The sequence below is a fragment of the Lepisma saccharinum genome, chromosome 10, assembly GCF_977018435.1.
Source record: "Lepisma saccharinum chromosome 10, izLepSacc3.1, whole genome shotgun sequence".
NCBI lineage: Eukaryota > Metazoa > Arthropoda > Insecta > Zygentoma > Lepismatidae > Lepisma > Lepisma saccharinum.
Window position 1 is genome coordinate 23124863 of NC_139238.1, and position 19493 is coordinate 23144355.

Sequence of the window (19493 nt, forward strand, 5' to 3'; positions counted from 1 at the left end):
TTCTTTATTTCATTACAATTTTTATATACCTGTCATCTTCAAATACCAAAATGGTATGTGAAATATCAACTTTATATTCGTTCTATTAATAAGAAGTAATCACAATAATCACTACAATACCGAAATTTTGATAAACCAGTCATGTATGGGAAAAGGTGCAGAATTATTCAATTGCTATTGAGTGGCTGCAATAGTAATTCGTACGATTTATTCTATGCTTTTATTGAAAGACATTGTGGACCCGCGCATAACATTCTCCTTATAGGTGATTTTAACATTCCATGCATAACAAACAATAACTACAATCTTATTGAGTCAACTCCCATGTGTCGGGACCTGTATAATTTTATGTGTTTCCATCAATTGCATAGTATAAACGATATTCAAAATAGCAACAACAAAACCCTAGATCTCGTACTTACAAACGTTCCCAACCTGCAACTGACACGAGAACCGGACCCCCTGGTACCCGAGGACAAACACCACCCGTGTCTCATTTTAGAAGCGAAACATGTAAAGCAAACACGCTGTAAACTCTCACAGGGCAATTTATCTTACAACTTTAAAAAGGCTGATTTTCAGAAACTGTACCAAATATTATCTGCTGTTAACTGGGAGATCTTAAAGCTTTCCAATGATGTTAATAGAATGGTAGACATGTTTTATGATGTAATGTACGAATCTCTCGATAAATGCGTCCCTTTAAGACACGTTAAAGCACCGAAATATCCTAGCTGGTTTACGACTAGTATAATTAAGAAAATTAAATCAAAGGCGTACCACCACAAAAAGTGGAAACAAAGTGTACGGGACCCAACTTACCATGCTAATAAATTTAGAGGAATTAGGTCACTAGTAAAAAAAGAAATATCAGCTGCATATGATAACTATGTATTAAATGTTGAAAAGAATATGCAGGATGCCCCGTCTCTCTTTTGGACATATAAATAGTAAAAAACGCGACAAACCAAAACACCCTGTTTCTGAGGATGGTGAGCCCCTACCAAACGTAAACGCGGTTGCAGAAGAATTTGCGAAACACTTTAAGTCTGTGTACACAGGCAATGGGTCCACGTATAATATTGAAATTATGACAGAGCATCCACAAAGTAGAGTGCTAGACATACTGAATATTCAAGAAATCAGTAGAAATGAAATCGAAAATGCTATCAAAAAGTTAAAACCAAAGAAGTCCGCTGGACCTGATAAAATCCCACCATACATTTTCAAAGGTTGCGCTTATGTTTTAAAGGTTCCTCTGTCTATCATCTTCAACTCTGTCCTATCATCTATGCAGTTTCCTGATAGATGGAAAGTGACTGCTATATGTCCAATCCAAAAGTCGGGTGAAAACAATACAAACAAAACTACCGTCCTATTTCTATTTTATCCACTCCTGCGAAAATACTAGAACAAATACTATACATGCATATTTTTAACCATGTGAAAAATTCCATATCCGAATTTCAACATGGATTCCTACCTAACAGCTCGATTGAAACAAATCTTGGAGAGAAATTGCATTATACAAGTACAGTATTAGACGAAGGGGGGCAAGTAGATGTGATATATACTGATTTCTCAAAAGCTTTCGACACAGTAGACCATGACGTACTACTGAGTAAACTAGGTAGCTTTAATTTGTCACACTCTCTACGAAAACTCATGGCGTCGTACCTAATGAACAGGCGACAGTATGTCACCTACAAAGGCTCCTCATCCGATGAATTTTTGGTGAGCTCGGGCGTCCCTCAGGGATCCAATATAGGGCCTCTTCTATTTTTGTTGTTAATTAATGATTTACCCGAACATCTGATTGATTCTCGCAAACTCTTGCTTGCTGACGATTTAAAGTTCTACAAAAGAATAACAAGTGCAGACGATTGTGCCTCCTTACAACGCGACATAAATAGGTTGAGTGCGTGGTGTTCGTATAACAAACTTTCCCTAAATGTTAAAAAATGCTTCTCTGTTACGTACACCAAGCAAAAGACGCCTATAGATTATCAGTATAAAATAAATAATGTTAACCTTAAGAAAGCGAAAAAGGCAAGAGATCTAGGAATACTTTTTGATTCTGAATTAACGTTCACCTATCATCTGGACAAAGTAATAAGCGAAGCGTACAAGCTTGTTGGATTTATTATTCGCACGGGCAGGGGCTTCAGAAGTACACAAACACTAAAAATATTATATTATTCTCTAGTGCGTACAAAACTCGAATTTGGCTCTGTCATATGGAACACAGAAGTTCAAAAACATACAGCAAATTTAGAACGTGTACAGTCAAAATTATTGCGATACATGAAATTCAAACTGGAAGGCGAATACCCCAGGTTCGAATCGTATACCAACTTAATAGAGCAATTCCATATGGACAGACTTGACCACAGAAGGACAGCCCGAGACCTTATGCTACTTTGGAAAATTTTTAACGGCAAACTTAGATCTCCTCTGTGGCTTTCGCAATTCAAAATACGCATTCCGAACATATAAACGCGACCCAAGCATGGAACCTTCTATGTGAGCAAAGCGCGAACAAATATCATGAAAAGGTCACCTATTTGGAGAATGAGTGCGGTCTACAATGCTATGGAGAAAGAGAATAAAAGCGTCGATTTGTTCACAATGTCGTATTCCAAATTCAAGAAATCAGTTATGAATACATTGGCTAGAAAAATAGATGGAAATATGTTATGAAACTCTACAATATTGTTATTCTATGTATTGTATAAGAAATTGTACTATTCTATTACAGTGTGAACTCTGTAAATTGGTGTAAACCTGTTGAGTTCAATATAATAAATAAATAAATAAATTTAGAAATCCTTTTTCGACACATTAAATTTTGCCACATAAATCACCTGAAAATGTCGACAGAATCTGTAGAGGCAACTAAAGCAAAGAAAAGAAGTTATGTCACGAAGTATCCAGAAGACGTTTTTGTGAGTTTGTTTTTAAGCCCACTTTTATGCTCAGATAGGCTAATCGGGACTAAACCTACAGTTTAACGTGTAGTCCGAACCAGTGTGCATTGTGCTTCCACCAGAAGAGGGGGGGAGTCGAACACAGTACCTATTCATTAGAATGTGACAACGTTATGTCATTGGAGAAAAAATATACCGAAAGAACTCTCAACAAACGTGTAATTTTACCACCACAGAAGGTGCGTCTATTTTAAGAGCGTGTATTGCCTGAGACAAATATTTGAGACTTTTGGAAAACAACGCCATTGTTCACGGAATTAGCTGCCTTGATCTGCTAATGAACACTGTGCAATGTGTCTCATTACTAGAAACTACCACCTCAACTTTCGAAGTGGTACGTACTAATGAAACTCCATTTTTGGAAGAGTAAGTTGTGGATGATTTGTTTTATTTTAAGTCATCTTTCAACTAATTTTGATAATGACGACGTTATAAGGTTCAATGGTGATTAGATGAAAGTGACGAAGGAGCAAAAACAAACACACGCGGACACTCAAAATACAAACCCCCATAAATTATTACTTGGAATGTGGTTCCAGTCACCAGATACTCGTTGCCCTGCAAGAATAAAGTTTGCAGGGTGTGCTGTACAGGACAGAGGTTGACATTCTAGTGTTCGAAATGGTCATGCCATACAACCCAAGTCATCTATGAAAAATAGATGGATTATTCCTGGTACGGTGATCAACTTCGATGAAGTCCTTGTGTCCTAAATCATTTTGTAACCTCAAAAAATATGTTCATGTAACCATACGTGTATTGCTTCTCCCGCATGAGTAACATGGCTTAGTTCAGAAAACGAATATCAACTTAGTAATCTCTTCAATTCTGAACAGATTTTTCAATTTACCTGTTTATTTCTTATGGGTTATATTTTGTCAAAATAGCCTTTCATTAGCCTAGGAATACTTCATGGATAATGAACAAAGAATTGGTTTTTCATGTGTGTTTTAAATCATTCCTAATAAGACGTTAATTTTAATCCAAACCTTCAGTGGCGGCGATTAGGGGGAGCGGGAGGTTGGGGATGCAGTTCTCCCCGGCACATTTTGCCATTTTTTGCCCCCGCACTATGACCTCTTTATGCTAAGCCTTTTCTACCAAAATAAAGTATATTGTCCGTGCCCTTCAAATATTGGCACCCAATCGCCCCTACTGCAAACATTCAGATAGATTTGTCAGTTGTACAAACCTTGTAAGCTAAGAAAAGAATAAGAAAACTATTTCTTTCAAAAACTCATACGATGAAAATACTATGCTCAGGAACATGCATTTAAATTACGAGAAACATCACGATTGTCTACCTTCGCACTTTCTATCACTGTCGCCGAATACATAAAATCAAGTATGTGCCTCGTTTTTCATTTTTGTTCTCGAAGGGCAAAATGTCATGCAACACAAGCTTAAACCTAATTCACATTTATTTCATTATATTAACATGTATGAAAGAATGTGACTGTGAATGTATGGCTGCGCATGGATAAACACTTCGTTGAAATAATTGTGTCTGTCAGAGACAACGCGAAAGGAAATGGAACAAGTTGCGAGAATAGATTAGAAAAGAATAAAGAGGAAAACATGAAAAGGAAAGGGAAAAGAAGCAAGAAGAAAATCGGGAGTGTAGGAGAGGGGGATACATATAGTCTACGTCTTACGTGCACATATATGTGGTCTTAAATTTATACTGCCCACCCTAATCTATCAATATGGAACTTCTGCCTACCCGGTCGAAAATTTCTGGCGCCGCCCCTGCTTTCACGCCTCTTTAGATCATACTTAAAATGAACCTGAACTCCTGTACGGATAGCTGCTTGTAGCCTTGCTTACAATATGGTTTGGCAACACTGAATATCACGTGCTTTCAGTTAAAATAATTGCAGCTTCCCGTATAAAGAATACTATTTTCTTGCATTGTGTGTTCACGATGTTGTGACTTCATTAGCGATTGCGGTATAAAGTAAGTTGTTCGTGTTCTCGTGTGTGTAGATTACACAGCAACCACTCGTTCTGGGTTCGCATCATCCAGAAAGAAGCTATTAAAAACTTATTCCAACCTTGGCCTGTACTTTATTTATGGAATGGGTCGTAGTCTGAAAGTTGAAATTTTCAATCTGTTTGTGCACATTTCTGAATAAGGAATTTGCAAGGAATGGAAGAGCGGATGTATCGCTAAAACACTGCATTACTGAAGGACTGGTTTTCATGGTGGGTTGTGCTTGTTCGAAGACGCCATGTCATTGAAAGGGGGGAAAGATTATAGGTTGCGTTCCCTTCGAGAGGTCAGACTGTGGGAGTGAACATCGTTAACTTCAGGCAAGGTGTTGCTGGAGATCAGTTATTTCTTAACTGTCAGTGTTTTGTGTGTGTGTGATCTTCCTTGTGTTCTATTTATAGTTGCATGTGACCACTCTTTCTTCTTCCATTGCACCTCACGTTTCATTTGCAAAGAAATGTAAAGATTGGAACATGCAAGAAAGTGAGTTTATTTTTTCTGTTTGTCGTTCAGAACAGAGCTGTTCCCAGCCGGGTGCGTATTTACAAACTCTACAGTGCTGCAGAACTTCCAGCGATATGTGGCTTCTGCTTGGCTGGTATCGGGACGCGTTTCATTATTTAATGTTCCTTCAAGGTAAATGGTGTTCAGAGGGGCAGGGTTCAAATATACAGCGTAGATATAAAAGATCCATCACAACATGACAAGAAACCCTTTAACCTCAGGTTAATCTTTGAGCACACTTTTCAGAATGAATGTTTTGAAAGATAGAATAGCAAAACATGTCACGCCCATGGTTTATTATACAGAGATGACAGTATATTTCATGATATGATTTTTTCCTGTGATATGTTTTAATCACTTGACGTTTCAAGCGCTTTCAGAGATATAATATACATCATCATAGATAGCTTTTTCACTACAAATATATATTTTATCACATAATTTCAACAATTTGATTACAAACCTTATTACTAAATAATTACGAGTCTAATTTTTCTATATTTTCTCCCCTGTATACAATGAAACAAGGAATGATGATGGAACACGAACACTTCCGGCGTGCACAGCCAATAAGAAAGCATTATTTTCCTTCGGTTCTGCAGCACTCTAGGGTTTGTAAATACGCCAACCTGGAACGAGCGAACATTCGTTAAGAGATAACAAAGTGTGTGCCATAACTAAAAGTCGTTTTCACGTTCAGAAGACACAACGGCGCTTATGGAGAAACCGCACAGTGTTGCCAATACAGCGCTAGCTCATGTCGCCGGGAAATGATGACCTTCCTTCACAATGAAGGTGTTACATATTTTGTATATATAATGATAATTATATGTAATTATTAATATTAATATTATACTGTGAACGTTACAGTTATCCTTTTTACTATGATACATTGCGATCACTACACACGCGAGTGTAATGCACGAATATGACACTTCAGAAATCACTTAAAAAAGTAAAAATCACTGAGCGCTCACACAACTGAAAACACTTTTTCGAGAGAGGGAAAAAGTCTAAACAGACCAAAGCAGATCTCTCACTCAAGTAAGGGAAACCTGGCACATGGGTTAGATTCAAGTTGCAACCCAAACAAACAAATGAGTTATGGCCCACGTGAACTGATAAGACGTGAATGACTCAAGCAAGGAATGTCATATTTCTATCTTGAAGCCCCATATTTTGTCACGTGTTGGAAAGCCTTTCAAAGGTTAATATGGTGTCTATGAATTTATGTGTACGTTGGAAACTGAAAGGTGATCTTCATTTCAGTATTAATGTCGACAGTAATGTAAACAAAAACGTGTATTTGCGACAGCACTAATGTTGCTCACAACAGCAGCATTGGAAATAATTGTCAATTATTAAATTTAAGTAATTTCAATTCTATTATAACAAACTGCGTGAAGTTCATATTTTTACTGAATGGAAATAAAATAACAACTCGAAAACTTGGTGGTGATTAGCCAGAATGCTGCGGTGAGCCAGCTCAAGATGGCCAGACAACGTCTCCTTACTTCGCGCGCGGTTCGGGTTAAAAAGAAACTCCAAATGCATGGAAGTAATATTTCTGGGAACCTTTGAGTGGTTATAAAAAATAATTTAATTATTTTCTCCACAACTTTGTCGCTGGAAGCTTTTACTTGGAATTACAGAACAAGAAATGGCCAGCGACGACATTTTCTACTGCACGAATATAAAAAATCTCCACATACTTTATTTGAATATTTTTTAATGCGAATATGCTTTAAAGTATTGATAAATTCTGAGTACCACCATCACCTATGACAATTAAAAAACAGTGTCAATTTTTTTAATAATGAATGCTTCAATTTTACGGCATGTTTCAACGTTAGGAATGAAAACAATGTAAAAATTGTGTTTTCACGGAAAATTTGCGTTTTTAATTTATCTAAAATTATGTAAGCAAGTTACCAGTTTTTTGTGTTTACCATCGTATTCTCTACAAAATTTCCTGCAAAACTGCAGGTACCGATTTTACTTAAGCTAAATTTGTAAATCCAGAAATTTCACAACAGCGCGCTCGTATTTCCCATAAGAAAAGCATTGCCCATAAGAGCCCATTGTGTCTTCTGAACGTGAAAACTACTCTAGGAAGCGGATTGCTGCCTATTTGTCTCTATTATTCCGTTGTTATTGTTGTAATGCTTTAAACTCGTTTCTCTCTATGGTCCAGTCGGTATGGCGTCTGACTGCTACGTTGGAGATCCGTTCTCTGGATGAAATCTGATGGGGATTTTTCAGACAATATTCCCGCATAGAGCGGCTCTAGGACTCACAGTCTCTAATCAGTGGATACCTGGAGCTAAAGTACGCCGGAGCGTGACGCTGATCACATCACAACATATCACCTAAATTCCACCATTACCTTCGCACCCACTGTGTGGCTACACGGTTCAGTGCACAGCGGATAGCTTTACCTTTTACATTTTTTAAAACTCATAGGCATGGGGCACGTACTCCCCTCCCCCAGATGATGCTACTATAGTAATTGATTGATTTTCATTGATTTCACTTCGCTTTTCTTTCACTCTTGGCTAATCGCAAAGACGACGATGAATAATGATATGATGAAATTGATGAAGGTACGCTCACAAATAACAACCATGCCCAAACCGGGATTCGAACCCGAGACCCTCTGACGTCGTAGCGCGCTTGATAACCACTCCACCGCAGAGGCCGGGTTGCTAGTAAAAAGAAGAAGAAGAAAAAGTGATTCTATCGTCGTTATAGCCCAACATACAAAAAATGTTCCAAAAAATGCAAAATAGAATCCTTCATCGTTATGAAATCTTGCAGACAGCAAAGCTATAAAACAAAGTTTGGCGTGAATGATTAATGGGGACTGGATGTACTGTACACAGACATGTGCCTCCACCGGAAATCGAATCCAGGACTTCTTGATTACAAGACGACAACATTATACTACACTCGGGAGAGTCCCTCAAACAATGGCATGATGAATAATATTGTAAACAAATTTTCATTGATTGATTGATTGATTTGTTGTTTTAAGTCCACTTTGTGCACAAATAGGCTAATCGGGACTGGCCCTACAGTTTAAAGTGAGATCCGAACCACTATGTGCCTCCACCGGGTATCGAACCCGGGATCCCTTGATTACAAGGCGATGATGTTAGCACTACGCCATCAGGGAAGCCCTGTAAACAAATTTGCATTGGTGGACACAAAGTGGAAGTATTCTAGAAGATCGGATCTTCCCGATGTTTGCGACAAACTATACTCTGTCCCTGAAACCTCTGGAGCGAACGAACGTAGACAGGTCTCTGCGCTGTGGTGACTCCAGAAGGCTTGACCAATGAGAGGGGAAGTCAGTGCAACTACCAGCCATTCGCAGCAGCGCACACTGCTTTGCACCACAGATTCCAGGAGTATACTAAACACTCTTACTTTGTAACCAAGGGCCCAGATTCGTTTCCTAGTGGATGCACGGTGGATCAGAGTCCACTTTAAACTGAAGGTCTAGTCCCGATTAGCGGGCAAAGTGAATACATTGAAAAGACACCACCAGTGCAGGTCCAGGAATTTTTAATAAATTCAATTCCGGTCCAGGAGAGAAAGTCAGGAAGTGTAAATGGGTTCTGGACCGTAAATAACCTTTTTATCTGTAAAGTATTTCAATTCGGTCCAGGAACGTTTTTTCCAAATCAATTTAAGTACTGTCCAGGGACCTTTTTTTCGGATGAATTTAAATTCGGTCCAGGAACCTTTTTTTTTTTTAAAAAAAAATCAATTTAAATACGGTTTAGGAACTTTTTTCCAGATCAATTTAAATACGACCCAAGAAACCTTTTAGCAATGAAACAATACGCAACTTGTACCGAATTTAAATTGTGCGAGAGAAGAGATTCCGGTCCTGCAGCGGAACCCAATAGAACCTATTAGAATTTATGAGTTCCTGGTCCCTTCTCAACCCTACCGAGAACCGGCAGAGGTCAAACCCGCGCAGTGCATCTTGAACAGCAAGTTTCAAGCCACGGAGGAATCTTTTTACGAGCCGTGGATGATTGTTGGTAAACAGAGGAATGATGGATGCATGGTGCATGCGCAAAGAGAAAGTGAAACTCTTACGCTTCTAGTCTGAGACCTTGAGATGTCTCCACGCCACGACTTCTGGGTCAATGGGCCTACGAATATAAATGAGGGACTGTCTTCGAGAGCATCACATAAATGGCATCCTCCGTAGCTAGAAAGCAAGGCGCATTTGCTTTCGTGTGGCACATGGTCGAGTGGAGCGACTCTGCACTAATGACGCTCAAAAAAACGTCGCCAAACTTCTTTTTTTTGTAGAGAGGGTAGTCAGGTCAAACATAAAACTTCAATCGTAGAAATAAAAACAGTAACGATTATTATTATTACACAATAGTAACTGTTCTAATCTAATAACAATAATACAGTTTTATTTCAAATGTATTATTATTATTATTATTAAGGGTACTGGGTTCGAATCACGACCTGCACATGGGTGTTCTTTTTTAGTGTCCCTTCATCATATCATCACTCATACTTATCTTCACGATTCGCCAGAAGAGGCAGAAAAGCGAAGAAAAATAAACCAAATAAATCAGTCGACAACTGTTTTTCATTGATGCATTTTACAGAACAATTGAATTCTGGTCGTAATTAGTGATTGCACCAATTAATGATTTTTTGTGTATTTTGAATAAAGATTCATGTCGATGATTTGCTGTAGGATCGGCGTGGTTGATAAAATTAATAGTAATCTAGTTACAAATTACTTCCTTGTAAATAAATGTTTGTGTAAGAAGGCACTGTGTGTGGCATTTATGACCTAATTATCTATTTTCTATTGTGAAACTTGTGATGAATATTTATGTTTTAATCAAGCTCTCCGTGGTACACTGTACAGCTTGACCAAGATGGGAGGAACCCAACAAACTCGCGAATTAAAGTGAACAGTCATGTTTTCTTCCTTTCCTTGCTTCATTGTCAAAAACTTCAACAATGTCTACTTTCGCTGTGTACTATTTTTCCCCTAATGAAACAAACACTTGACTCATGACTGAATAATTGGTGACGACGTTATGTTGAGGAACGTCAGTTTGGCAACGCAAGGGTGTCGCCCACCCTTCCGCTGCGCCAAAGGGATTTTCTCAATGATGTATATATTGGATTTTCTCCTCAGTTCTAGTTCTTTTTAGCGTGTACCCAAATTTTCTATCTGCATATTCATTCAACTTGTTTTTGCGCGATATGAGATTCAGAAATTGGAACAAAATCGTAAACTCAGCAGGTTATGCCCCATGTACAAAACAACATCCAGCGTAAAAGCAAATTTCAATGAAACTAGTGTTGGATAATTTGCATCGGCGCTTGAACTTGACGTCAACTCCAGGGAACGCTACAACAACGTTTTCGCTGAAAACACAACATTCAGCAAACACCTGTAAATATGTTTTTAAAACCAATTGCACGTGGAAAAATGAAAATATTTGTTTTGGAAAGAAGTGTAATCCAAAATACATATATTTTTTTCTCAGGTGCATTCACCTTTAGCCTCGGTTAAAATATATATAGGTGATTGGCCTAGCCCCCCCCCCCCCCGTATGTCGAGCCAGAACTGCCAAAACAAAAAGTAAAATCAATATATTATAACTTAGCAGTAGTAACTTATTATTAAAAACAAGAATAAAGTTGCCCCAGCTGTGGGAATAGGATGAATGATTGTTTGGTTCAACAACATCGTCACAATGAAACAATTTCCCATCAGTCATTAAAGAGCTCTCACACCATCAGCTTTAGTTTTTAGGAAGCTTTCAGACCGAAGCGGCAAGAGACACGTGTCGCTTGGTAACTGATCTTCAGAAATAAATGCTCGTACAGTCGTTCATACTGAAGTGATACTCCCAGTTACGTGTGCAACTGGTTGCTTGCGTATTTCTGGGACTGGGCTATTTTATCAATATTATGCATTGTTCGCCTCGGGCTGATGGTAGCACATATGCAGTGAATGCTTTTCCACAGGATGGATTGGATCAGTGTCGCTTGTCACTTCAGTGTGAAACTCTCAGTATCGTTTGTCACCTCAGTCTGAAATATCCCTTAGTAGCAAAATATTCCACATGAATTAGCAGTTTTGCAAAGTTTGCTTTGAGGTTCATTTATGCTCAGATAGGTTAATCGGGACTGGAGTAAGGGTTGAAGTGGGATTAGAACCACTCCACTCCCCTCACAATTGAACTCTGGGCCCTCAGTGACCAGGACAGGGTTGTGCACTACACTCTTGAGGAGACCCTAATGGATTACGGACACAGATGTGATTTCTGTATGTGTACTAGCCATATCATGAATGACATATTCCAATCAAAATCACGCTGTTCAATATATACATTTACATTATGTTGTCTTTTATCTTTCAGACTATATATGTTCTGTTGTTTATAGTTTCTATTGCGATAGGTACTTGGCAGGCACGTATCCAAGGCGGGGGGGGGGGCTCGAGCCCCCCCCGAAAGTTTTCGGTTTATACTAGATAAAATGAGGTTTTGGTTTCTTGTGGTGTGAAATAAGATAATGTGACGATAATTTAAAGAGAGAAATAATTATCGACGCAAGACGGAGAATGTTCTGTAACCCTGTTATTGATAATTGATAATATTGCAGTAAACTTTTATTGAGCGTTCAGTTTTGTCGCAGCGAACTTAAGCACTATGTAGAGACTTGTCACCATTCGGAAGCTGCAAAACAAAGGTAGCTCCACACGTAGAGATATTCGTTGTAATTTCTAATCTCTGGAAGGCTCGAGAGGGAATTATCTTGAATAAGAGGAGTGGAACTACTGGCAATATTTATGAATCGTTTATCTGCGGAACGTTCTGGAATATAATGAGGATATAAATACGCGTTAATTAGAACCATTCCTAAATAGAAATTCTTTGACCGAACCTTGGATCCAATGAGAAAAATGGCGTTGTCTCTGACAACATTTACTTTTAAGCGTTCAATTCAAGGACTCGTTCATGATTTATTTCATCGTGTACAAGGTGCTTTACTTCAGTCTCCAATACGAAATGATAAAAATTCTGGTGACTTATTTTTTTAAAAATGTATACGAGATAAAGAGTGGCGTTCCCAGGATTCTCGGAAGGGAGAGGGGTTATACAGATACTATTTTTCGTGGTCAGTCCTCATTTTGCCATCTTTTCCTGTCTTTGACGTTCTTTTTTTTAAAGGAATACTGGGTCAAATGGTGTTATGACCCCACCAACTCTCCCTTGAGCACGTCACTGGCGATACATGAGTAAGCATTTAATCATATTGGGAGACGAAACATTAGATGTGTGTGAAACGGAAGGAAAGGTTTTCACTGTGCATTATTTGTTTCGCGATCCAGCTGTATTCTAGAAGACTTCCTTTAATTGCTTCGTGCTGATGTGTGACAAGACTGCGGAAGCTGTGACAAACAATTTTGAACACTTGCGAGATGCTTAGGCCTGAATATGAACAATTTTGTGGGTTTCGGCTTTCATAAGAACTGCAAACATGGGAGGACAAGACACTTTAGTAGTGTTCAGGCTCGAATCGGAGAGAAATAGAGAACTGTCTGCGTCCAGTTCGCAGCCCACAGTTTGAATCTCGCAATATCGAGTGGATTGTCCATGTGTAACAAACACACATACTGAGATGGTTCCGGCACACGTTGTTAATGCATGGAAACAGAGGAGTGGTAAAAATTGTCCGGATTTCACGTTCTGATTAAAATGGCAGCCTTAAACAGTGTCGACGATTTAGGGGATAGTTGCTTCCCATTTTTTTGCCTCCACACTATGGCCTCTTAATGCTAAGTCTTGTCTACCAAGAGAAACTAAACTTTCTTTGCACCCCTCCCTCCCCCATTTTGGAACCAAATTGCCACACTGGCCTTAAACATACAATTGAGAGGTTCTTATCTATACCCCTTTAAAGAAAAGGTGTTCAGCTCCTTCCCCCCCAAAGGAATTCCTGGATACGTGCCTGGTGGAAATAGTAACGTTCTGCGAGGTTTATCTGGACTAATCAGAACTGGATCTACTCGAACCACTTTCCTCCAGCAGGGATCGAACCCGGGATCCTTTGATTGCAAAGCGGTGGATGTAGCCTTTGTACTCCCTGTTTTTCACATACAACATTTCTCTATTTTCTCATTGGGTACACACAAAAACGTCCATGTCTTACCCGGTACTCCTTGCGCCGTAGCCCTCTGCGCTAACCACTCCGTCACGGTCGACAAAAATGGGGGTCGCCCGTACAGGGACTCGAACCCTACACCGTTAGGTTAAAAGCCTAACGCTCTAGCGACTGCTTTTTTAATATTTTTATTTTTTATTATTTTTAATTTCTATTATTATTATTATTATTATTCGACTGATCTACCCGAGCGCTCATGCTATTAGGGAAGAGGAGAAAGAGAGAAGGAGAGAGAGATCTGAGAAAGCAATGCTGAGGAAAAGAGAAAAATGGGAATGGGGAGAATGAGACGAGATCATGAAAGGCATAGAGCAAGAAAGAGAAAAAGAAGAGAATTGATAAGAATCTGCGAGTAATCGGTAGCGGTTCCGATTGTTTTATGAGTTTTTTAAAAAAAATCTAGCAAGAAAACTAATAATCGTAGAATTTTGCCAATCATTGTCACACGAAATTTGAACCTTCCTTACAGAAATGAGCACTGTTTGGATTTCGAAAAAAGTTATTTATGTTAAAAGAAACAACTTAAAAATTACCTTACGCAAGCATGCGTACTTCCCATGGACAATGTATTTTCAATTGACAAGCCACAGTAAGTATCGTAGTCTAGTGGGAATGAATGTAGAAGTAAATCGGAACCTTAGTGGAATGCATTTAGGGACTTTATTTTAATGCTAAGAAGAGAACTAAACCTGGCCTAACTATACGAAAGCATAGATCTTAAGTAATCGATGAAACTCCGCAGCATGTGTTAACAGAAGTAAATCGAAATCGAACCATGTTAAAATTGCATTCATAGCATGATGAAATCGCTATAAAACAAAAGGAACTTGGGCCGAGTAATCTAATAAGTTGTAGAAATACGGAACAATTACTGATGTTATGGAAACCGAAGGAGAGATACCATGGGCGGTTATTCCATGGAATGAAAGGGATGAGTCATTCCCTTACAAAGTAGAAGTATTAACTGTGTTCATGTGGTCGATTTATTTTTAGTTGCATTCGAACTATTCTTATGTATTATATCTACTTCTAAGGGCTGTTGTAAAAACCGCGAGACGTGTGTCCTCGTCCTGGTCCTACTATATCGGTAGCCAGCAGACGACCAGTTGTATCTATGTCGCTCACCCTCGGCAAAGGGAGAGCATTCGGCATTCTTCGTAGATCTTCGGCTCTGTCTTCGGCATAGGGAACGCATGACCACTACTCATTCCAGCCTCAGTTTCTTTCGAATTAAATCCGCCTATTCTTTGAGATTGAGTTATGGTCAATATTTGACTTGGCTCGTCACAGACGTGAACTAAGTCTTGCTTATTCCTCAGAAAAATATATCTCGATGGGAGTACAAAAACCTTTGTTTTACTTGAAGAAAAGCTTTTTTGAATTGTTCAAGTTAAGTTCGTTGGTTTAAACAATTCCCGTGTCTAGTGCTAGTACTGAACGATCGTTTTCATAATTTCACCGAATTCACAGTTAATGTAGAAATGCCCAAGGACAGTAATTGAGAAGAAGCTGCTAAAATTGAAGTAAAAATACAGAAGAAGAATTCTGCAATTTAGTGATAGAAGAATTCACAAAGGAGGCGTTAATAATAATAATAATAATAATAATAAAATAATAATCCTTTTTTTTAAAATTTCTTACGACATGTGCTTCCCTTGTTCTAAAAGTCACGGACCGCCCCTGAGAGATACAGATAGACAAAGAGTATGACAGGGAATGAATAAGAACGGGAGACGAAAAGAGATAGCTAGCTAGCAGGCACATCTCACATACAATAATAATAATAATAAGAAGAAGAAGAAGCAGAACAACCCATGGCTCGACAGTCCTCGAAAGGGTCTTGCCCTATCTCCCGACTGCCAGCCTCCCTCCCACAATCCTACCTAGAGGTGTGGAGTTCTTCAACCGGTAATGGGGTGACGTGGGGTTCAGCACGTTGAACCCCCAGCCGTTATAGGATAATTCCGAGACCGGGTTACGCTACTCACTCGTAGCTCCCCAATTTCACAATGGTGGGTTGCCACCGGTCAGTGGCGTGACCAGGATTTTCGAAAGGGAGGGGTTACGTACACTTTTTCTGGTAGTCAGCCCTCATCTTGCCAGATTTTCCTACCTTTAACGTCATGTTTTTAGGAATACTGGGCCAAAGGGGAGTTTATGACCCCCACCAAACCCCCCTTGGGCACGCCACTGCCACCGCTCCTATACACAAGCCGAGAACCCAGGCGGGCTCGAACCCATGCCGTTCCGCAGTCAGAGCCCAAAGCACAGCGCATTAGAACGCACGGTCACGGATGAGGACAATAGAATAATAAGATGTATTTATTAATAATAATAATATTATGATAAGAATGGGTATTAGTATTAATTTTATTACCTGAACATAATAATAAAAAACGTGAGAACAGAGATAAACAACACGTATTCATTATCTAGCTTATGTCTAGTTACAATTGCTAAAATACGTATAAAAAAAAGCTATGCTACCAAAGAAATTAATGTCAAAATATGTTTAACATGGACTATTTATTGAATGCCAAAAATGTTGTTAGGTCCAGCAGGTGAGAAGTAAAGTCCCTGATCAATATTTTATGCTTAGGCCTATTATTATTATTAGTGCTTCGCATGAACTTTCGCACACATTATCAAACTCAAAGCCTGCTTAATCACAATCTTCTTGTCAACTTAATGTAAGTTCTGCGTAAATGAATCAACTTCATATTATATTATACAACGGTAAACAGGCATTTTGCTTATTTAAATATGAACTTGGCGAGTCTGGATCCCCTGGAGTCCCCTCTAAATACGATCTTGCTAGCTATAGAGCGTCTCAACCTTAAAAGTCAATATGGGTTAAATGGACCACGGCGCTGCCAGATCAACTAACGGAGGCGCATCGAGTCGCTGTTAACCGCTAATCTTATTACAATTTTTTTTTTTTTTTTTTGCAAAATTGCATAATTATGGAAATTTCAGATCACATGAATTTATAACAGCTTATATAATGCCGTCAGTAAATAGAGCATAAAAAACTAGAGGGTAATGATTTCACTTTTTGAAATTTATGACTTTTACATTTTGTAAATTTTGTAACATCTGGCAACGCAGCGGTAGTAGAGAAGGACAGAGCTATTGGCAAAACTCATGTATTAGGCAGAGAGGGAAGTACTCCATTTACTTCCATACTGACTTTTAAGGTTGAGACGCTATATATATATATATATATATATATATATATATATATATATATATATATATATATATATATATATATATATATATATATATATATATATATATATAGACATATATATAGACGGACAACTAATGAAAAAATATTAGTTGCCATTTTGCCACAAAAACCGGTGAGGGTAGTGTAACCAATTCAACTGTCTTCCGAATAGTGCGAAGTTTCTGACAATTTTATAAACATCCAATGGGTGAGGTCTGTTGTCTGTTTGAATTGAATGTATAGTAGATGTATGCGCGTCTGTATCTAAATTGATTGATTTGCTTTATTTTACTTCGCTTTTGGGCCAGTTTTGGCTAATCGCGAAGATGGGGATGAGTGATGATACAATGAAATTGATGAAGGTACACTCACGAACACCCGTGCCCAGCACGGGATTCAAACCTGCGCGCTACGCTAACCACTCCGCCACAGAGGTTGGCATATCTAAATTGAAAATTATATCCCCACCGTCTCTTCCACCACCAGACAATGCACTGCTCTATAAGGGAACATGACCAGAGCCATTGTTTATTCAAAGTTCTTGTGTTTCGTGCTTGCTTCTTAGTAGATAACCAATACAGTTAATTGGTTGCAGTCTTGTCGCTAACAAGAAAGAGTGAGGCTACAACTTGAATATCAGCTTCTTTTATCTTGTTCAAAACAAAATTAGTTTCACTTGACCTCGAGTTGATAGAATATAGCTGTAGTTTTTTACGATACTACAGGTACCAGAATTTATGAGTATATTATGGAAAGTTGCTAGTTTTCATATTGTTAGTGCTTTCTCTTAAGGACACGTTTGGAACTTTTGTTTTAAGTTCACGTTATGCACAAATATGCTAATCGGGACTTGACTTACAGTTTAAAGTGGTACCCGAACCACTATGTGCCCCTATGCCACGACGAAGTTACAGCAGTTTTATTTCATTTTATTTTTTAATTTTAATTTTTTTGCTTTCAAACTAGTGTGAGGTTACATACAACACAATTATCAGTTATTGTTTGACGTCTTAATTTAAGTCTACTTTATGCACAGATAGACTAATCTGGAATTGGACTTACCGTTTAAAGTGGGATCCGAACCACTATGTCATTCTACCGGGTATCAAACCCGGGATCATTTGATTACAAGGCGACGACGTTCTAACTACACTTTCGGAGAGGCCGATAATTATAATCAGTTGTTGACCTATTAGTAGGTAGAGAAATTTATGGTAAATAAAAACTGAGGAGAGCGGTAAATAAAATGTTAGATCAGCGGTATATACCAGAGTTGAAAAACAAAATGGCACACACTTTTTCATCATGAGAGGAAACAACATACAAAAGAGCTATAAATTGATAAACTACTTCATTTTTATATACTGTACACATACACAAATGCTGTCCAACCAAAAAGAAGACATCAACACAAAATCACTTCATTTCTAAATTGCATATCTCAAGTGATTTATTCATTGTATGTATTTATAGGATATCCTTGCTGTCCAACAAATAAAATAATCACTACTCCACATACACAAACACATGTTGAAAATCACATGATGACAAACAAAATTCATTCATGACTGAACACAAATGACACCATTGTTTCCCCTTGATGTGCGGGAACAGACTAATCTTATCGCAGCTACAGCTAGCAAGTTCAATGAAACTGGAAGTTGAGTAGACATTCGGGGGAAGAAAGGAATGCAGCTTGACAGGGAGCGAAGTTTTCGAACTGAGATTATGTGCATGGGAAATCCCAATTTACAGCGTCTTCCTGATGTGATCGAAGATAAAACGTTCTTCAGCTGCAAGTGGTAGGAAACTTTAGGCAAACGTTTCGTTACAAATCGACAGTTTGCGCTGCACAATCTCGATTGCCGGTTTTTGCGTGTTTTCTACTTATTTTGATGATATTTCATGGTTATTTCGCGAAAAAGCGTTCATTTCGTGGAAAAGCACACATTTCGCATTACTTCGCGAATAAAACTCATGCATATTTCATCATTGGGGGTGTAGTTACGTGCAGAATGTTCAAAATTGCATCTTTTTTCCACATTTCGCGATTTCGCGCATCGCGAAAATTCAATGTCCCTACCTATTAGCTTTAAAGGTACGTACATTTATCAGTAGTACGCGGATATTTCTGATGAAGGAATCTTATTTATTTTATTTGTGTCTGGATGATTGAAAGTTTATTTTTATATTATTATTCGCATTAGCAGTGGCGTCGGTTCGGTTCCAAAACCAGGGGTGCAAGGTGCCAAAACTTGGGGGGGGGGGGGGGGGCAAAGACAGTATATTTCCCTTTGTATATAAGGTTTAGCATAGTGCGGGGACAAAAGTGGCGAAAATTGTGAGGCAACTAAATAACTGTTAAACTTGCGATTACTTTGCTTCTCAGGTCCTAAGAGATTGACAGAAGTACCCTAAACTTGTAAATGTTAATAAACCTGAAAATTTTGAGGGGAATCCCATCAAGTTACGCCTATGTTCCCAGTTACCAAAGACTGAAAATACAAACATTTTCATTCCAGAACCTCACATAGGACAACTTTGGGGGAGG

The 19493-nt window shown here is 38.5% G+C and overlaps 1 protein-coding gene across 1 annotated transcript in view; it reads left to right on the forward strand.

Annotated features, from left to right (window-relative positions):
- LOC145993816 (uncharacterized) overlaps window positions 1–19493 on the forward strand; it is a 387953-nt gene that overhangs the window by 324599 nt on the left and 43861 nt on the right. The window lies entirely within an intron of this gene.